We start from the raw sequence: 22,326 nt of genomic DNA, 5'->3' as shown, positions 1-22,326 counted from the left end.
TCACACAAACATAGCGAAGGTTTCTGGACGTGGTGTGAAGATTTGCTGCCTCTTTGTGTTTTTATTTTAGATAAAGCCTGACTGACACTGGATCTTTTGAGGCTGATGCTGATATCTGATATGCGTTTCTAAATATCCTCAAACATTTTTTTCCATTCCTGCACTGTGATGTCTTGTTACTTACCAGCCGACATATAAGCCATAACACCAGTACAGATGCATACAATTTATCTGCCTAGGCTCTAGCTTTGGACTGTATGTCAGACAAATCAAGCCAAGTCACAACTTCACTCTGGGCACTTAGATATTGTGATGAGGATTTTGTTGACATTTTTAGTCATGCTAGCCGCATGGCCCTAGGGATAGCAACGTCGGTCAGTCCACCACTTTGGTCCAGACGGAAATACCAGCCTGGATCATTTAATTATCACACAGATTAGGATGACATTTTGTACATACCGTATTTTCCGCACTATAGGGCGCACTGGATTATAAGGCGCACTGTCAATGAATGGTCTATTGTCGAACTTTTTTCATATATAAAGCGCACCGGACTATAGGGCGCATTAAGCCAAACAAAACAGTCAGATAAGTCAGTCAAACTTTATTAAACACGTTCACAATAACTCCCAAACTTGTTCATTTGTAACACGTAAAAAAAAGACAACCTGATACTGCTAAATCAAACGTTAGCGTATTCACAATAACTCTCAAAATTGTTCAGTTATAACACATAAAATATAACACAATACACTCTCTTTTTCAGTTCATTCCTCGTCCACAAATCCCTCAAATTCTTCATCTTCAGTGTCCGAGTTTAACAGTTGGGCGATTACGGCATCCAGCATGCCCGGATCCCTCTCGTCATTATCCGAGTCAGTGTCAGTGTCGCTGCTGTTACCTGGCAGTTCAGTGATGATTCCGGCCTTCGTGAAAGCTCGGACCACAGTTGAGACTGATACCTTAGCCCAGGCATCCACGATCCATTGGCAGATAGTGGCGTAAGTCGCCCGGCGCTGTCTCCCTGTCTTGGTGAATGTGTGTTCGCCTTCTGTCATCCACTGCTCCCATGAAGCTCGCAGTTTAGCTTTGAACGACCTGTTGACACCAATATCAAGCGGCTGGAGTTCTTTAGTTAATCCACCCGGAATGACGGCAAGCTCCGAATTAGTTTGCTTTACTTGGTTTTTGACAGCATCGGTGAGATGGGCGCGCATGGAGTCGTAGATCAATAGGGACGGATATTTGTGGAAAAAGCCATCCGGTCTCTTGACGTAAATTTCTCTCAGCCATTCACTCATCTTTTCCTCGTCCATCCAGCCCTTTGGGTTAGCTTTGATGATTACGCCGGCTGGAAACTTTTCTTTGGCAAAGTCTTCCTCTTGAAAATGACCATGGGTGGAAGTTTCTGGCCGTTAGCCTGGCAACCGAGAACTACAGTGAGGGATGACTTCTCGTTCCCTGTGGTGCGTATAGACACTGTTCTGGTCCCTGTTGTCTCCACAGTGCGGTTCACGGGGATATCAAAGGTGAGAGGAACCTCGTCCATGTTGGTGATGTGCTCTGGCTGGATCTTCTTTTCAGTGATCTTGTTTTTGCAGTATGCGCGGAAAGTGGCGCGCTTTTCTTCGTAATCTTTTGGCAGTTGCTGCGAGACGGTAGTTCGTGTGCGGATGGAGAGATTATGTCTTTTCATAAAACGAAAGCACCAAGAAGGCCCGCCATGAAAGACATTGATATTCATGTCCCGTGCTAACGCTGTTGCCTTCAGTCGAATAGAGACTGTAGAGACGCTTCTACCGGCTGCTCTCTGTTCAATAACCCACTGTTCAATTTTGTCCTCTAACTGTGGCCATCTCGCTTTGTTCCCTCGGAAACTCTGTGTGGTCTTCTTTACTTGACGCAGGTCATCTTCTTGCTTCCTCCACTTCCGTACCATTGATTCATTAATGTTGAATTCTCTCGCAGCTGCTCTATTCCCATGTTCTACTGCGTGACTGATAGCCTTGAGTTTGAGGTCCGCGTCGTAAGCGTGTCTCTTGACAGGTGCCATTTTGGCGTCTTTAAACACACACACTGTAATATTATGGTGAAGCACGTGTATTACTCCGCGACGCTCCTGACTACGGTTGCCATAACAACCAGAATTAATCCATATATAAGGCGCTCCGCATTATAAGGCGCACTGTCGTTTTTTGAGAAAATTAAAGGCTTTTAAGTGCGCCTTATAGTGCGGAAAATACGGTACTTTCATGATCCCCAGAGGATGAATCCTAAGGACTTTCATTATCCCCCTGACCTTTCCTGTTAGAAGACTTTTGTTTGGTCTCAGGCCTTCCTTAGATTGGCCTCTTAAGTTGATAGCCCTGATCTGTTGCACCTGTCGAAGATGGTATAATGCCGCATTTAGGTGAGTCCACTGCTGTATTCTATCCTGACAAAGGCAGAGTGCCGATATGTTGAGCTTCATCGGCAGCTTTTCCATTCTTTGTTTTCCCTCTAGCCCCACCATGAAGATGACATCGTGGTTTTTGTGCTTACCATGCATAACTAGGATATGTTAGCATTTAGTACGAGTACAGTCTCATAGAGCTGCTTGCATGGTTGTAGATGTTAAGTTGATTAATCAATAAATAATTTACAGATTTATCAGCAAAGAATAAGTCACTTGCAGCATAACATAAAAGATGCTAGCACAACTGATTGATGCATTTCTATATGTTTATATTAAAATAGGGTTTCAAGTCCGATACAAAGGGCTTAACATTTTCTAGCAAAACAGAACACACAACCTTGATCTTGCGGCTCAACTTCAGAGCAAAGAAAGAATAATGAAATGTATGGAAAATGCACTGGAGTCTGTTCTGGTTTCCATGACGGTAGGGCCCCGTGCAGGCTGGTCCTTCTGCCAGTGGGTGTGTCTGCGCCTCTGTGGGCGGAAGGGCAGTTGGCACCAGGGCTGGCAGTGTCACAGTCAGAGAACAGTCTGTCTCTCTGATCGGCCCACCTCGCCCTCAGAGCACAATCACACTGTTATGTCTGAGCCCTCCTTCGCCATGGCAACATCACATGATAGCACAGAAAGAGTGGGACTCTAATGTCGTGTGTGTCTGTCTGTTCTAGCATTGCTTAATCCATGTTATTGTAGAAAACATGGTTAAGCATGTCACAGATCATGTGGAGCTGATAACGTGTCTTTTTCATTTTTTTATTAAGAAAGGTCGGAACGAGCACACTGGACAGAAGAGAGCAGGAAAGGTCGCCGTGCGAGGGTGGCGGTTGTTGTTGTTGTTGTTAAAGGAAACTGAGAAGAGCACACATTAAGCAAGCTGCGAGCCATCAGCAATGGAGAAAGACGCCAAAAACAAATACTTCAGAATAGCAGTTTTTCAGACATCACAGTTCCGTGAGTCTCCTGCTTATTTAATTTAAGCATTGCTTCAGGGTCAGGGCACCGTTAAAGCTTGGGAAAATAATCAAAAACCATTTGAGCTCTCAATTAGACTACTTTACTACCACTGGTTTGTCACAGTATTTAACCAAGTTTTCTGGACACAAAAATACTTGAGGCTGCGTTTATACACTTAAATATTTGTGGTTTGTACACATGTATATGTATGCAGCTGGTTTCAGGGAACTCCTGTCTAGTGGCTAGCTTACAACCGATTAAAAAATGTCGGCATCCCACAATGCTCATCTGTCCTCCTGTTACCACTGTCACGTAGGCCTGCATTCTTCTGTGACCCGAAAGTGAGCCTTAATAGCTCATAATGCTCCGATTTCCTACCGACATGTCTTCACAGAATGATTGCGGTATTTTTTAAGGTTTCTTCTGTCTTCTTGACAAATATCAGCATTTACTGTTCGCATTGAATCAGTTGTGTAATCACGCAGCCGGGCCATAGGCTTCCTGGTAGTTTTCCCGTCTTGGTTTCTTTGAAGCAAGAGACCCTCATTTTAAATTGGGGAGGGTGACGCATTCAAGCAAACCTCTATTCTTTAAGTTATTGCCTCCTTAAAGATAAAACCCCTAGATTCTTCCCATAAAAAGGGAACTCAACTTACACGTAAACAATTAGGCATTTATTACCCCAGTTAGCATGTGACTGTTTATGCTAGTTGCATCGTTTTCTCTGACCTATTGTGTGTTTTTGGCTGTGTTTGTCCTCTCCACTCAGGCCATGAGAGCCGTTTTTGTAGTGTTTCTGGTGGCCTTCTGTAAGCGGCAGGGTCTGTATCAAAGCGTTGTCACACAGAGCGTCTCTTGTTTGGGTGCTGGCCTGGTGTTAACTATGCTAATGACAAGCTTACTGCTAAACTGTGAGGCATTGTGGTTTTATTTATGGGAGGTAGAATGGACAATATTTCCCTGTTCTTCTCACTCAAGTACATTTGTTCGTGAGCACCTATGACTTGCTTGACTTTAATGAGTCGTCATTTTGCCACTAAGGCCTGGGGTCAGTTTGAGGGGTTGGAAAACGTCGTGGTTGGCTTTCTGGTTGATCTGTCAGGTCATGTAAATAAGACCTTTTGGTATTTTTGTGCTTTGTGAATACAAATCTATGCATTTGTTACCTATTGTTACCTAAATGAGGTCCTGTGGTCTGCACAATATTGACATTGTCTTTAACATTATTTTTTGAATAAGTAAATATTGCAGTATGGATTACTTCTGTCCCCGTTTGTTGCTTAATTTTGAGTGGGAGGTTTGGTGAAAATAATAACGATGATGATGATGATAACAATGATGATAATAATAATAATAATAATAATAATAATAATAATAATTGTTTCTCTTAAATGTTAAACTAGAAAGTCTGCTGTGCAAGAAGCCCTTCTGATGTGCACTTTCATTGAGTTTGATGGAGACAAATGTTGTGAGTTCAGTTTGAACATGAACTTATGTATAAATATTTTCTCAGTTAATTGTACGGACATAACCTTATAAACAAGACACGTGTTTTTCATTTTCTCTCATGGGAAAAGGGGGCTCAGGGGTTTCTTTTGTCTGTGTGAAAGTTCTTCTGAGTTTGTAGAAATCCTGATGTTTGAACAGGTGTGAGCTCACATGTCCGTTTTAACTCTGCTCTCTTAGTTCAAACTCTCGAGTGTGGTGAAGGGTGTGACTAGCCTCAGAGATGAATGATCGACCTGTCTGTGCCGCTCCACACTGTTGTGTTGATAATGTTACCGCCTGTTTGCATTTGATTGTATGGATGGGGCAGGTCTCCATGTAAGGATGAGCAGCTGGCTGACTGGTCACTGCACATACTCATGTGACACTGCTATTTCTAGCCAAATCATGTCTCCTCCCTACTGCCTTTAGCAACACAAGCAAGTGGTGGATATGTGACACCTCAGAAAGCAGCAAGGCTGGAAGGTGGGGGCAGTCTGTCAGATTGAGTCCAGTGGTATCTATCTGGAGGCCACCTTGCAGGGTGGGGGACAAGCTAGCAGAACAATGGCATGTACAACATGCCACATGTAAGAGTTCAAGACTGAAATGACAGGTATGTGCTGTGAGCAGTTTAGTTGAAGTTGAGGTCGTTGCCACAAATCGGTCATTTGTCGAGTAATGCACATTTTTCAGCTGTAAATAAACACATGTACTGTTAGCTGACACACATCCATCATTGATCGTTGACAGAATGTCAAGAGATCAGGGGATAGTCATGCTATAGAGGTTTTCTGAGTTCTGGCTTGGTTGCTTACTTAAACCATTTAAAAATCCAATTTCCTAAATAGTCATTTTCTTTCTTAAAATGACACTTTAATGGGTTGGTATTGCTACCGTAGTTACTGTGACATGTCATTTGACAGTTTAGTGGGCCCCCAATCAAACAATCAGAAGTAAAACCCTTAAGCACCCTCAGCTGTCCTGCACGTCGGTACTGTAACTGAAGCTCCTCGCAGGCATGCTTGCAATTTTTACTTCTGGTATCGATGAGTCCAGTTCTTCTAAGTGTGCTGATCAGCAATGTTTCATAATTTGATTGATTGGGTAGAGGTAACTTGTCCACACATTCTCACCATCTCATGGTACATGGTTTCTGGGATAGTATGCCGTTATCATGATGTCTCTGTCAACACAGATGATGGAATTTACATACAGAATTACTGAAGTTTCTCAGTGTGAAGTAGACATTTGATTACATTATAGAGAAATATAAGAAGCAGTATTGACATCTCATACCCTACTTAATACAACATCTCTAATATTGACCAATTCTTATTAATCATCTCTGTTTTATTGAATGATTTGTCCAATAGTATAGTAGTGTAGTGCCTTTTAAGTTTATGTCTTTGATTTACCTATGTGACATTTAATTGTACAGTGTAAGGGAACACTGTTGTCATCACATATGATAACGGCACTGGATCATGTCATTACGCTTTAACAATCTGCCTAACACTGTATTAGGGGGCAATTTTTTGCCTTTTTGAAGAAGAATTAATCAGGGTATTCAAACTGAGTGGAGGATATGATTAGTGGTCTAATACAGGTCTCGTTGCCCTCCTTTTTAATAATGGTAAATTGTATAATTGGTCCTCTTTAGGTCGGTGATAATCCAAACATAGAAATGAGAACTATTTTGGAACGGAGCCTTGAAAATTCACTGGCACCAAAAATACTTCTGTACTACAAGAAACCCTGGGGAAAATGCTGAACGTTGAGTGTGCACAAAATAAACAGGTCCTGTCCTATAGCAAAGATGCTTTTTCTAAGGTAATGTCAGGCCAGTAAACTATGGGAGACAAGGATTAACTTTCATTGAAAAACTCCAGGGTTCCCTGCACTGAACAGGCGATGACATCTTTATAATGTTTCACACATTCCAGCCTTGCTATGGCTCTATAGTAAGTGACCCCCTCTCTGCCCCCCAGTAATGCTGAGAAGGCTTACCCAGCTTCAGTCTGAACTGTAGTCAACAAACCTGTCAACATAATCTTTACAAATAAACACTTCTGTTTGTAACTAGTAGGGGTGTAACGATTCACCAAATCCACGGTTCGGTTCAGACCTCCATTTTTGAGCCATGGTTCGCTTCATACCGCGGTTTTCCCCGTTTCCCCATTTTGCAGAGAAACAGAGAGAGAGAGTTGTTTCCTGATATTACATTAAGCGGATACGGCAGAAATCTTACATTACGGCGTAGGGATGCACCGATCCACATTTTTTCACTTCTGATCCCAATACCTGAATTTGGATATCGGCCGATACCGATACTATACCGAGCTCTGTTTGCTTTAATGTTATTATTATCATTATTATTGATTTTATATGAGGCTGAAACTCCGCTCAACAGGCAAGTATGATATGTACGTATGTATGCATGTATGTCCCAAAAAGAAACTTGAGGTAAGTATAAGGTCAGAAAAGGAAGTCAGAAAAACAGGAAATCCTGTTAACAGGAAAAATCCCATCCTGAAAACAAATATGCAACTGTAAGGGTTTCAAATTTATTGTCATGTCAATATTTATTAAATTCCCAAAATGTCAAATATTTGAAATATAAGAAAAGTGCAATAAACATCTTACACACACACTAATCCTTTTAGCTTTCACGTTGTCTGCCTGGAGTTTACCTTGTTTTTGGAATGACTCCAGAAGTGATTCCTGACAGCTCCTTTTGTCTTTCTGTCTTCATATGGATTTCTGGCAGTTTAAATGCTTCTAGGCATATAACTGCCCTCCTCAGGAAGTCACTCTAAGGATAGCGTTACTGCTTCAAATTTTCATATATAGGCCTGTATCGTGTAAGAACTGTAATACTACTTTAACAATCAAGTGGTGGTTCTCATTTTGACCCAAAAATCCTTGTGCTCTTTCATGTGGTGCTTTTTTAAATGTTTGATTGCGTTCGTAGTGTTGTAAGTTACGACGCGAGGGAGCTTCCGCCTCTCTGAATCACGGCTTTGCTAGCTGGCTGCAAACTGCGGAATGGATTTCCTGAGCCGGGGCGCGTTTCATAACTCTGTGTCTCATTGAGCCGCACCTCCGTTCAAGAAATCCATTCCACAGTTTGCAGCCAGCTAGCAGACTGGCCGGCAGGAATCACTTGTGGAGTCATTTCAGCAGACAACGTTAAAGCGCAGACATGGCTCATGGATATCGGATATCGCCGCAGGTTGGATCGGGAAAATCCGATGCGTGAATTACGCTGGTATCGGTCCCGATACCGATACTGGATCGGATAGGCCCCATCCCTATTACGGAGTGTCAGTGAACGCACCACTGCAGATGTCACTCACTAACGTTAGTTTCGGTTTGGACCCAAAAGTGGCGCACTTGAAAACTGAATCACGGGTGAGTTTATGAAACGTACCGCTGATGGAGAAAGTCAGCAGGGACACACATAGGGAAAGAGAGAAAGAGGCGGAGCAAGTGGGCGTGTTTGCCGTGAGTGACCAGAGGTCCAGGCTAGGTGTGTGTGCTGTGTGTGGGGGGAAGACAAAGGGAGCAGATTAAAGTAGTAAATAAAAACTAAAATAAGGTGGAAAATGACCTAGAATAACCTACTGTCAATACAAATACGATATAGGCGTACACCGCTACTGCCCCACGGGCCGCCACCACCACCGCAGTTACACTGTCTTAACGAGAGCTAAACAGTCCAGGGAGCGAGTGTGTCGCGGTTCTGTCTCTCGGATCCGCGACACGAGACCGCGGACTTTTGTGTCGCGATTTCGTTCTCGGTTTCAGAGCCGTTACAGCCCTAGTAACTAGGAAAATATATGATAGGGTGTATTGTTTTTCCTGTTGCCTACGGCTGAAATATTAATGACTTTTATATCCAAATTTTGTAGGAGTTCAAATTGTAAGCTGTGATTTTTAATTAGAACTAACATAATTAATAGTTTCTCAATAAGCTGCAAAGAGGAAAGTTTAAGCTATTATTACTATAAGTGGCCAAATATGCAGCTTATCAACCAATATAAAGGCACTTAAGAATGTCATGGTTACATTTTGAATAGTGTTGAGTAACATCAGGAATGCCGTTATGTACATTAGTACTGTATTAAAACCTTGGGGGGTCCTTGGCAACTAACTGCATGATTGTATCTGACTCTATTAATATAGACAATGTAAGTTTGTGGTAACATTTGGTATAGTCTTATGCTGTTTATGTAGACCACAAAACAAAATCAATTTAAAGCACAGACACGATATTGGTTAGAAAAATTGCAGTTAGATAATTTCTTCAAATCTGTATTAATATCTATGAAGAGACTAAACCCGCTGATGTGTTTGCCACAGTCAGGAGTTCATACTGTTTGTTCTACTGGAGCTTTATCTTGTACCTCATTATGTCCTTATGTGCGGCAGTGAAAAGGCAAATTGAAACTTGGAGTGGAGAGGATGCATCTAACTGGGGGAACAAAGTGGTCTCCTCACATTCAGTTCTTCTATAATGGAGCTATGTTTCATATAGTGGCAATAACTGGGTCGTTATGAAGTCACGTCAGGGGGGAAATAAAATACACAAGTATATTTAAAATGGTGAATTACTTCACTAGAGGCAACGCTATATCTCAGCAACTTTCAATGAAAACCAATGCAGCCTACAGCTCGCAGGAGGTGCATTAAAAAAAACTGAAAGAGACAGCAATAACCTCTCTATATGAAGTGTTTAGACATTTATAGCTTCTATAAATTCTAAACCTTGCTCCATGTGTTTTAGAATTCTAGTGGTACATGAGGCAAACGAGGGGATTTGAGCTTCATCGTGCCTCCTCCTGGTGGGGCAAGATGATGTTCTGATTTGAGGCGATGGGTGGAAAAGTCTCAAGGAAATGATTTACCCCAACAGGATTAGAGGTGACCCATACAAACCCACCCTCCTCCCCATCTCCCCTCCATTACCGGAACACCAGCAGACCACTTGTCACTATGAGTTTCCTTCAGTGTCGAGCATGCTGCGACAGTACTCGGGCACAAAGAAAGTAGCACATGCCACACACAGCCTCAAAGGATGCTGTCCTCAAAAATATCTCCCCCTGCAGTCAGGACAACAGCTGTATTAAAAACATTTGAATTGTCTGAAATAGTGGTGTTAGTGGCAGACACACACAGCTGACTGACAGAAGTACAGTGATACGACTACTTCATTTCACAGTTCTCCTGTTTATCACATTACAGGGCAAAAACTTCCGATCTAGTTTACTTGTATCACGAGGTGCCTTTGGGTGTGACCTGGTTTGCAAATCAAAATGCAAAAAATGAACACCACACTTTTTTTGAAGTTGAAAAGTACAACGTGTGGGTGTGTGTGTGTGTGTGTGTGTATGCACCATGTCCTTTTAAGTGTTGAAACACAACTGGCAAACGTGATAGATAACAGTGGTCACACAGTGTGTACAGTGCGATTTTTAAGATTAACTCATTCATGCTTCAGAAGTAGTAGTAGCAGATAGGAGCCTTGATTCAACTCTCCTGCCAGGCAGTATTGTTACTCTGCTGGCAGTCGTGGATTTAAGACCTTGGTTTTGTTGGTGCACAAATTTGTTCACTGTCAGAAAACTGCTTGTGGACTGTTGAGTTTCTTTCATCCTCAATCTTTTTTGTAGTTCATAAAGTTTTTGTAGGTCAGAAATCTCTCAGCTGGACTGGATCCTGCTGCTGTACAAAACAATTCCCTCAATGGCTTAAAAAATTAACTTCATGTTCAAATCTGGGTTCTCTGGCAAATCCCCTTAATAGCTGTACAAACAGTGTAAGGACATGAAATAACGACATACACTTTACCTCCCATGGTGAAGACATGCTGTGCTGAATTCCACAACAGTTGACGTTCTTCAGTTTTGTTTTCTGACCAGCTTTATTTCCCTCCCTTTTGTTGTGATATTGTAAGAGCACAGCAGACATTAATTCAGTGACAAATGTTTATTGAACAGCAGTACATATAATTCAAACTGGGGCCAATATATAATATAACTTTACTTTAGTGAGTCCTTGATTTTAAAGGTTTTTTTCTATCAGTTCATCAACTTCTCCCTTGTGAGACCCCTTGAGGCGATTAAGGCCAACTGCTGAAGTCGTCATGTGAAATTCCCCTCCCTGTTGTGATTGCTCTAAGTGCCTTTCTCGCAACTCATTCTGCGGCCTATCAGCCACGGCTAATGCTAGCAGCACGTTTTTGAGCATTACTCTTTAGTTTTCACCTAGAATAACAGTGCCGGGGTAATCCGCTGACTCACTGACTTGCAGTCCTAATCCGGCCAGCCTTGTGTCTTTTCTTCCACTGTGTGTCGGCTGTGTAGACTGAGGTTAAACGTATGGTTATTATGGTGTGTGTGTGTGTGTGTGTGTGTGTGTGTGTGTGTGTGTGTGTGTGTGTGTGTGTGTGTGTGTGTGTGTGTGTGTGTGTGTGTGTAGAGGCCTGGCATTCCTGCAAAGTGGTGGCAGAGCAAAGGACCCCATGTTCCCCCACCGCCACCACGTCTCCCACTACGTGTGCACAGCGGCAGGTCTAATCAAAGCACTCCATAATACTGTTAGCTGGGTCATGTGCTGGAAGCCAGGATTAAGAGCAGGAGGGCACAGGCCACTAGATCCAGCTTAGGAGGGAGCGTTCTCCCTCTTTCTCTTTCTCTCTCTTTGTCTGCCGCTCTCTCTCTCTCCCTTCCCTTCTAGACTCATCTTTTAACCTCCCATGTGAGGACACAGCCATCCAAGGTTACAAATGTCTATTATACTATAATTATTATATATAACTGAAACAAGCTTGCATTTTCATTATAAACTGTTCTTGAAAGATCTCCACATTTGGTGTATGAGCTTGTTTATTTCCTATTTTCCTGAAATCTGGCCACAAACACTTAATACTATGACATAGTAAGCACATGTCCACACCAATGCAGATACTTCAAACTCCTGTCTATGTGTCTAACTGTGTCCTTCCCTGACCTTCTACCACCTGCTGTTGCGCCTGCAGGACACGTGCACTATGTAGACCTTCCCCAGACTGCTAGTACTATGAAATATAGATGACTATTAATAATATATCTATGTAATAAATGTGTTGATGGATTAGACTTTTCAGTCATTGTCTTGGTGTTCAAAAAGAATGAAAATTTGTTTTCTGTTAATTAATGTTAAAAGCCACATTAATTCTACTTTGATTCATACTGTAAGACAGTAAAACATGACAACTTATAAGCTTTTCAAAGATTTCCATTTTGGAGAACATTTTCATTAAGATCGGTCGGTCGGCAGTATCGAGTGGATGGAAGGCAAAAACAGATACAACAAGGGGCATTTATACCCATTGGTGTGGACGTAGCCTAAAACATAATTTATCATATTGGTACCTCTCCTTTCTCCTTTTCTCTTGCCCTATTTGTGCTGTGATTCAGCACTCACTAATACCGGCACCCACTTTGCCCCAGTAACACATTTTAATACCACAGAACATGCCAACAGTAGATTACCAGTCTCAGCAGTCGAGAAAGAGGTAGGTAGGTTGGAGGTCCTGGCAGTGCTCCGTGAGTTCAGAGCCAGATCAACATTTCTCTGTTTCCTCACTTAAGATGAGGATAGATCCGGAGGGGTAAACAGAGGAGGAAAGAGGAAGAAGGACAGCGGTGAAGGGGACACTCTTTGCTATTGGCTACCTATGCAGATTCGTGGAAGAGAACTGGAACTGTCCGGCTAAAGCCGAGCACGGGAGGGGGGTGAGAGAGGAGAGGAAAACATAGAAAGGGTCAAGGGTAAGATGACTCCTACACTCAGGAACATGGAGAGTGGTGGCAGAAAAAGAAGCTGGACTGCAACCTCAAAAAGCCACAATTGTGGGCAGGTACCAAGCTTGATTGTGTAAGTAGACCTATGATGTGGAGGTTAGCCAGCAAAACATGCCCCCTTACTGTTGTTAATAAAGTAGTTGGCTCTATATTTATTTTTTAGGCACATTTTGATTGGTCAGTTAGGATCCCTGTTGTGAGCATGGTTTATTCTCAGAGATGACCAATAGTTTCTGCCAGCCTAAAAGCTTTATTTTTGGCACAGCTTCCTTTGTATTGGTGTTATTTTAGTCATTGTGTTTTTTTATGCATTTTGAGTGAGGTTTGTGTGTGTGTGTGTGTGTGTGTGTGTGTGTGTGTGTGTGTGTGTGTGTGTGTGTGTGTGTGTGTGTGTGTGTGTGTGTGTGTGCGTCACACGCTAAGCTGGATGTTTCTAGAGAATCATGTCAAATCCCAGATTTATTAACTTATTTAAGAAAAAGATTACTAGTTGAAATCAATATTCATGTCTCTTTAAATGTTAAATCAATTATAAATCTGTGTTTGTTTCTTTTATTGCTCTTATTGTATTGCTGCAAATTAATGTCCTTTTATGGACCCTTTATGAAGCAACACAAACAGTGTAAGGACAGTACAGTGTGTCTGTCTCTTAAAACAGTTGTACAGACACTCTTATAGGGAGGAGTTGCTTTAGTCACTTTGCCATTTCAGGGTGAGGGAGTCAAACCCGTGCACAGTCTCCGCTGAAACCAGAGAGAGCTGACCTTAAAAGAGTATTTAAACATAAGGCTTACTCAACACTGAAAGCTAGAGGGGGGCTCGATTGTTTGTTGTTGTAACACAGCCTGCTTTAGTGTTGCTAAAGGCTTTGATACTTGTTCGGTCTATGGAGTGTGAGACTGACGTCTATGATTTTGTCATCGCACGAAACGGGACCAAGCCGCCATATTAATCCACGGTAGAAATATTGAAGGCGATGGAGTGGCTTACACATCGAAGACTAATGTGACAGAGGTGTCAGTAGAATACGTGATAAAATATTGTGTTTATTCAGTGGGCAATAAATCGGCTTGGAATATAATTTAACAGTTACAGGGAAGTCCCTGGGTTTTGCACTCAAAGATTGTTACGTGTCTTGTGGCGTTCTACTGTATATGTGAAAAACACTGTATGAAGTTCTGTAGGGAGCTGCAAGAAATTTGAAGAATTGCCTTAAGTCACATGCATTTTGGGTAATGTAGGCGCATGTGAAGAATAAAAGACGACGTCTCGATAACGACGATTCTGCTTTGAGTTTGATTTTGATTCTTCTTATTTTTTAACTTTCCATCGTACAATAAATCAACAATGCTAAAGGAGTGCAATGCTTAGTCGGTGGAGTACCCCTTATAAGTCATGTGTTCTTCAGTGAAAATCTGCAGTATACAGCCTTGTCTGTGCTTCAATTGATGTGGATAATTAAGTGTGAGTGATTTCATTATTACTGGCTGTTGTTTATCTTTGTGGTTGGTGGTGAGAAAGTGCCGCTGACACAAAAGCATTGTTGACACCCAGAATTACATTTGAAACTAATGTAGACACCACATGCTGTCAGTTCTTGTGTCAAACCTAAGTAAACTTAACTAAAAGGGAAAATAAATATTCATAAAGCTTAAGAAGGCTATTTTGTCTCAAAGGAGGGATTGTGGTCTGAGATGTTTCACTGCTGCCTTGGGATTTAAGTGATGGCGAGGAGACAGTGGGATGATATTCACTCATCTCTACCACTGTAAATCAGCCAAGAAAGTGTACTGAAAACTATTGATTTAGCTGCAGACCCACATTAATTTTTGACAGGTTGCCTGTGTGCTTGTAATGGCCATCAGAAGCAATCTGAAGGATTACCAGAGTTACTTGCTTCTTGACAACCTGACTTAGTGCTGCAATGCAGACCCACGGCAGTGGAGAGAGAGAGTTAGACGATTTATGGAAATGTGTGGGGAGCCTTTGAAGATAGTGTTGAGAGTGTCATGCGCGCTGTTGTTGTCATTCTTAAGCGACCCCCTTCCTGTCCATAGAGGCTGACTGATCTCAACACTGCACAGAGTGTGTGTATGTGTGTGTTTTGGTTCTAGCAGACAGCGCCTCCCTGCTGCGAAGCACAGAGTCAGAGGCAGCAGGTGCAGCTGACGCAGATAGGCTTTTTAGCAAGCAGGGCCAGTTGGGGGACAGAGAGGGAGAGAATGAGTGAGAAACGATAGAGGAGAAACCACAGGGACTCAAACAAACACAAGATCAGACCACTGAACGGTACCGGACAAATGAATTTATCGCCCCTATTCTAGTCCTTGCACAGTATGTGAGAACGAAGGGAACAGGACCTGAATTGCCCAGTGGCACCAGACATTGCCTTTGCTTCAATGGTGTACGTGAGTAATGAGTGTTTTTAAGTTTATGGTTAAAACTGTGCAAAGATTGCATGAAGGTCAAACAAGAAAACTGCATGGCTGGACTTGTGTGAGTGTGTGTGTGTGACTTGTTTGTGTCTGATATTTTTTTTCCCCAAAGTTTGAAGAACAATTATGAAGATGCCATGACCAGAGTATTGCGTAGTCATTGTTTAGAACAAAAAGCTTCCAGAAAGCTTCAACTAATTTGCTTCTCTTGCCTTATCTCTCATAGACTCCTTCGCCATGCCTCGTAGCATTATCAGTGAGTGTGGAGGAACTGCTGAAAAGGACGTGGACTCTAGCTCTGCTTTGTATGTTGTCAGCAATGAGCCCTGACTCTGCTCAGCACTCTTCATTGTGTCAACGAGAGCCACTGTCTCTGCCGGCCGAAGCCAAGTCACATAAAGACATACTGTTGGGCTGCGTCTTTTGAAAGGCACAATTGTAGCAAAGAAAGTGATTGGCGGACCGTAGCCAAATAACAATGTTGAGATAGTGCGTGTTCTTGTGTGACGGGCCTCTGTGTTACCATGAAAAATGGCCCAAACTGGCCCAGCTCATTTCATCATGCTGAATAGTTGCAGTATTCAGAGCTCATTCCCTCAGTTTGTCACACTGTTGCTCTCCTTCTGAACATGCGCATCAGTATTTATGTGCCGGAATCTTCATACTACATTGATCGATCTAAAACTTGTATTGTGCCGAGACCATAGTAACCAAGGGAATGGCAACGCTCTGAATGCCCTTGATCGGTCTGCATGCTTTTCTCCGGCTGTAAAACGCATCCACACACAGCTAACCTCCTCTCCCTCTCATCTCCCCCTCGTTGGTTATCCTCCTCCGCAGTCATTGGCTGCTTCCTCTCCATCTGTCCATCCTCTCTCCACGCAGACAGCCATTCAGCGGTACGCCCTGGCCTCTTCGACATTTGTCATTGGCTGGCATGTGTTGTGAATGCAGATACTTTCCTTTAAGAGGCAGTCTAGACTCAGCTGGCTATGCCGCTCTCACTCTCTCTGTTGCTCTCTCTTGTTATCTTGCTCTCTCTTCCTCTCTCCTGCAACACCACCACAACCTGCTGATTTCTCACTAAGCCTCTCCTGCTCCTTTCTCTCAGTCCTCCCGTCATCAGCTGTTCCACTCTCTCCTCATAATTTTATTTCCCGTCAATCACATGCTCACCTCCCCCTTTTTATTCCCGTTTTTCTTTTTTTTTGCTTTTTCAACCCACCGTTTCTCTCTGTCCGTGTTTCTCCCCTGTACAGTCATTTTGTCTTTGACATTCATTCATCTCCACCACTTTCTCACCTTCCACTGATGTGAGGAGACATGAAGGTGAGTGGAGTTGTTTTTCAGGCTTTCAGGTCTGCCTTCGTGCCTGCCCGTCAGTTTTTTGTCTTAACCATATGTCTCTGTTCTTTAAGTTTATAAGCCATCTGGTGGATGTGAGCATCCTGTGTCCTTGGAGGCACTGACTGCAGTTGCGTATGCTTCAGGTGTAACAATCAGCCAGCACTGGTAGGATGCTGCTGTGTGAGTCATCATCTGACACTGCATGTATGTATGTTCTAGCTTGGATCCTTTCAGCATGTGCCTAGAGAAGAAGGGTTAGTTGATGGGAGGAAGGGGTGGGGGGGGGGAGAGAATCAGTGCGTGGATAGTGCAGCCGCGTGTCAATGCAGACTGTAGCTCGTGACACAGTGTTTTGCACCAGCTGTGGCTGTGGTGCAGTGGCATCTCAGGCAGATTAATGAGCATTGTACAGCAGCAACAGCAAACAATTAGAGAAGTGATCACAGTAAGTAGTTTGCACACAGGTTTGCCTATACAGCCACAACACATTTGCTTATAGAGGTCAGCGCTGTAACAGGTAACATGCAATGCTCAGGTTTGGATGTAGCTGGACAGGTAATTGTTAATATTCGCCACATGTATTGAACAATGTCCCTTTTAAAAAAAATCTTGACTTTGTCCTCTAGACAGTATGATGAAATCTTCCAGCCTAGACAAAATGAAGACCTCATTTAGGCTTGTTTCCCCCATGTTGTGTTTTATTTGTGTCAGTGTCCTCATTATGTGTACTGTTTGCCACCTGACACCCACAGGAAGAAAATGTGTCTGCCAGAAATAATCCTCAAGAGCATGTTACCTCACAGAGTGTCGGTTTCAAGTGTTTTTTTTATTTTGTGTCGCTTTTTTAGATGGGAAAGCAGTTTATTTCAAGCTATGAGATGTTAAATGGTAAACTGATTGCTCTTATAGTGCTCTTTTTATCTTGGCAGACAAAGCGCTTTACTCACACACCTGCTATGCAAGGTCTGTCTATTAGGAACAATTTGGGGGTCTGTGTCTTTGACAAGTGGACCGGAGGAGCCAAAGCCAAAGAATGGTGTCATCCCCAGATAGTTAAGTTTGTGTATTAAACACTTAATAAATTAGCAAAATTGGAAAATTTCAAAAAGCTGATTGCAGTAAGGAATGCTGGGAATAATGGCATATGGAGTAGCAAAGAGACACAGTATATGCTCCTATGAAGGAAAACTCTAAATCACTATCAATTATCAATTTACCATCTTCTGGAGTACCAGGATATGTATTGGAATTCCTTCATGACTTTCCAAAAGTGGTAAACCAAACCGCAAAACTGGGGATGGACGATATACCAGAAACATTTATCATAATAAAATCATACAAAGTTTAAAAGGTCTACTTCATATTGATAATTATTGATGATTTGCATTTCCTATTTTTTAAGATCAGGTGCAAAGGTTGAATTGAACCACTTTATGCATCGAGGCCCACAGTTAATAATTTGAATGTTAATGTTTTATCATACAGTATTGTTCCTGAGTACCTTTCCATTGTGAACTGCCTGTGGATTGTTTCTTGAGATGTAGAAGATTTAGGTCGTGACTGACGACAGGTTTGCGTACTGAAATGGGTGGAAGCAGCTTTGGTGATTCACTCGTCACATGCTCCATTATCAAGGGGTATGATAGGCTGTTTTTGAGCCAGGACATATTTGTCATGTGCTTAAAGTATCAACACTAAAATATAGCTAGACCTGCTACTTGCATGAAGTAACATCATGGATTTCTCCTGGTGTCATAAAGTGTATCACCTGGGACAGCTCCTGCCTCCCCGGTGGTCTCAGGTTCAGCACCTTGCACCTGAGCTGAATGGGGAAACAGTATGTTACACACTGTTGGGGGACTTAATGTCTCAAACCTTTGTCATAGCTGAGCATTATCTTAGCTTGGAATTTTAAATTCACACTAGAGACCCAGAAGCCTCCAGACAGATGAGGTAAAATCAACCTGCTTAAGAGAAAATGAATATTCACAGGGCTCTCCAACAAACTGCTTGAAACTGATCCATTATCAGTATTTTAATGGCACAGCGGTCTTTTAAACAAACTGTGTTAGAAACCATAATTAACTGTGAAATTCATTTTGTTTGGTTTTGTTAGCTGTTGGCATGCAATATGTGCATGTCTAAAAGATTACTATACATTAACTTATTATTATTCAGCATACTTTGTGCCCCTGTGAGAGAGTTGCCTGCATATCATCTCAAATATCTCTCCTAAATTGTTTTGATTGAGCTGACAAGTAATTTCTTCCCTCTGGTAACAAGAAGCCATTATTGCCAGTTTTTCAAATTAAATTCAACATTTTAATGTTTCATCTCCGGTTTATTTTCCAGAAAAATATAACCAGAAAAACAGCAACATAATCATGTAGTGCATTGTTACCCAGGTAGCACAAAGCAATTATCCTCATTGCTGGTGAATCTGCATTATAGCACTCTGCTCATTTTCATATTTGCCACCCTGACTGAGTAGGTGTTACCAAAATTATATTTTTGCAGTAGAATACTCCTTGAAGGTAAAGTACAGTAATGTGGATGTGGATGTGGATGACGTGTTTAAAAATCTTTGCTATTGTGAAGGTTTTTTTATTCATTTGACTTTTAGTGGTGTGGAAAAATAGAGTAAAAGAAAAGATAACCTTCACACAGGTTACATAACATTTTATGCAACTCATTTTGTATTATGTTCTATTAAGAAGCTTCTATTATGTCTCTTAGAAGTTTCGAGGTCCCAATGAATCATTCATTGGAGAATTGTAAACACCCAGGCGTCACCTAGCTTGAATGTGTAGCCTGAGATGTTTCCTCTAACACACTGGCAGTCATATAGCAAATCTATTTGCAAGAAATCCATTTTCCATGAGCTTTGTTTAAAGTGCACCATGCAGATGAATCTGAAACTGAATCCCTGGCTCATTCTGTGTTCTCTGACTGGTGGCTGCGTGTACAAATCAATGTATGTAGCAAGTTGTGGCAGGGCTGTTGACTTACGCCTCAAGGACATAATGTCATATACCTCTTCATCTGTGAGAATGTAGCAACATTCACAGGTTGTGTTGTGTTTTCCATGTGCAATAGACATTTGATGTTTTCAAATCTAGCAGCTAACGCACCAGATACTGAGAGCTGCAGACGGATTTTTGTTTTGGAAGTGTGGTGTACTTTTTGACCACAGTTTGGACAATGCCTCACTGAGGTTACACAGCTTGGTTATGAATGCAGCCTGCTTGTGTCCATATTTGGCAGTCTGGTCAATGTCCATAGGGTGGTGTTGAGTGGTCCACAGATGACTGGGATGTTCAAGAAAAAGTACTTGCTCTGTTTCTGCAGTCACCACATTTGGACAAGGTGTCGCTGCTTACACCTTGAGTTGTAGCTGTTCATCATGAGAGAGCAGGGGTCAAGACAGAGGCTTGTGCAGTTCATTATTTATGTTGGATTTTGTAATGGGAACATAAAAAGGATGCAGACCTGTGCGACATGAACATTTACCAACAAAAATGACTGCTAATGACCTTGCAAGGCATTTCCCCAGTGTTGCGCAAAAGCGGAGGTAAACTGATGTGAAATCAGGCATTTGAGGCTGCCACGAACCCAAAAAAAGCCCTTGCAATCCTGGAGGGAAGATGGATACCACTCAGTGAGGAAAATATGAAGCTGCAGCCGCTTAGCTTAGTTTACCGCTGGACAGAGCCAAGTTAGCTGTTTTCCCCCGTTCCCAGTATGTATGCTGAGGTAATTTGGTTAACCTGCTGCTGGCTGTAATGATTTACCGTGCAGACTTGAAGGTAGAATCAATCTAGCATGAAAGCGAGTAAGGTTATTTCCCAAAATATTGACATATTGCTTTCTAAGTACTAGGGATACTCCATCGCCTTTGAGAAGACACTAGAATTGCCCCCCATGGGTTGCACTATGGACTTCCACTGCTTCTTGAAAGAAATTACCTACAGGCATCGTGTTAAGTTTAGCTTTTTTTATTTTTTATTTGGAATTTCTTTATGCTCTTGAGCTATTGTAGAACCATATTAAAACACCCTATTAATTTCCTCCAGAAAGAGAGAACTATTAAACTCAAAATGTCCCAGATTATTAGGTTGAAGGTTGAACTACATACAGCTTTCTAACTGGCCGTAATTTTGGGTTTCACTGCATGTACTGACAATATCCTGTCACCCTGACAAAGGCTATCGAAGCTCAAGCACATTGTTTTTTTAATATTGCCATCAGACTAGTTGACTTTTTTTTTTTTTTACTTTCGTCTAGGACTTAGGAACAATTTGAATCTCCTATCACAGCAGTCAATAAGAAGACTACACAGATTACCATTAGACTCCTCTTAGTGTACACTTTTTAGCCCTGGAAAAAATAGTTTTTATGTGCACTGGGAGTGGCGGTATTTGAGCTGGTGTTCATGTATCACACCACAACGAGGTCTTCAGAATGGACCAAGCGTCAGCTGCAGCTGTCATGTTGAGTTGCCCTGTTTAGAAAATTGTAGACCTGATTAAAAAGGCCTGGCATTTGTGTGCACGCTCACACTCAAGTCACTCACGCTCATCTTTCCTCCTCTTCACACTTGCCCACACACACACACACACACACACACACACACACACACACACACACACACACACACACACACACACACACACACACACACACAAACAAACACAAACACACACTTGAATGACTTGCTCTCTGCTTTCTCCGGTGACGTGTTTGACCGTTGCACAGACAGTTTCTTCTGTGAAGTCTCTGGTTCTGCCTGGGGGACGGCCATATTTGACTGCATGGTCGTCTTGTGGCAGAGGTGTTCCCCGGATTAAACATTTACACAGCGTCTTGTGTTAGTCCTTTCAAAGTCTGCTACTGTCAACACATGGATGGTAAAATGCACTATTTGTACAGCACTTCTGAAGAGAGGATTTCAAACAAAAATATGGGAAGATGAGACAGGCTTATGAAGGCCCTGAAAATACTTCTATATTGGTGCAGACTTAATGAAATTGCATTTTAATGTTTCTGCTTCTAAGGGCAAATTATACGTGACATGAAGCACTTAAGGAATCAATTGAATTTTTAGGGCTTCAGATAGAGATAACATCCCTTCCTAAGATTTTATTGTGATGTTTGGTCATGAATTATTAACTTAACCTTTTTAATCACAATTTCATTTATTGATGAGTTTATGGCCTCAGTTTATCTGTTTACTCTCAGCCCATGAGTCTCAAACCTCTGCCTGAAGACTCTTTAAGTCCAGTGGCACTGATCCTTTGCTCTGATCTCTTTCTTGAGGGAAGCAAGTGAAAAGAGAATTCCCCCTCAGGGATCAGTGAACTATCACACAAATTGTACTCAGTCTTTTTGAGATTTGGCACCCTCTGAGCTCTCTTTCCCTTCATATAAAAAAGAACTGGCCAGGGATCTGAGGAAAATGAAACGTCAGATTTGTTGTTAGATTTTTTACTATTAACAATGTAATAATGTTCACTTAAGGTACTAGATCCTCATTCAGGGAGGTCTTGTGTGAACTTGATCAAGAGACAAATTATTATCATTTTTTTATGTGTGTGTTGTGGTTCAATAAAGGATAAAGGATAGCAGTATGTGACCTCAACTGTTCCAGATGGAGCTCTTGGTCGGGAGGAGGGAGCCATAACTGGCCGCAGGCTATTTAGAAAGGAGCTGCCTGCCCCCACGCAATGAGGAGCACACAGTCAGTTCATGCCGAGAAAATGTACGAGCCTGGCCTTCAAGCTGTTTACATTTAATTCTCCCC

The 22,326-nt window shown here is 42.1% G+C and overlaps 1 protein-coding gene across 7 annotated transcripts in view; it reads left to right on the top strand.

Annotated features, from left to right (window-relative positions):
- The window catches only part of slc20a2 (solute carrier family 20 member 2), a 52,035-nt gene that overhangs the window by 3,461 nt on the left and 26,248 nt on the right, over window positions 1-22,326 (top strand). Inside the window, exon 1 of one of the 7 annotated variants that reach the window (XM_051421685.1) lies at window positions 14,939-15,148. The exons of 3 other annotated variants lie outside the window; for them this stretch is intronic. The gene's annotated coding sequence lies outside the window, so the exon portion shown is untranslated. Of the gene's footprint in view, window positions 1-14,938; window positions 15,153-15,465; window positions 15,485-16,170; window positions 16,509-22,326 lie in introns of those variants that run through there. 3 more of the 7 variants (XM_051421681.1, XM_051421686.1, XM_051421682.1) reach the window with 3 other exon arrangements.

This window comes from Dicentrarchus labrax, unplaced genomic scaffold (assembly GCF_905237075.1).
Source record: "Dicentrarchus labrax unplaced genomic scaffold, dlabrax2021, whole genome shotgun sequence".
NCBI classification, from domain to species: domain Eukaryota; kingdom Metazoa; phylum Chordata; class Actinopteri; family Moronidae; genus Dicentrarchus; species Dicentrarchus labrax.
This window is presented reverse-complemented; position numbering and strand designations above follow the sequence as displayed.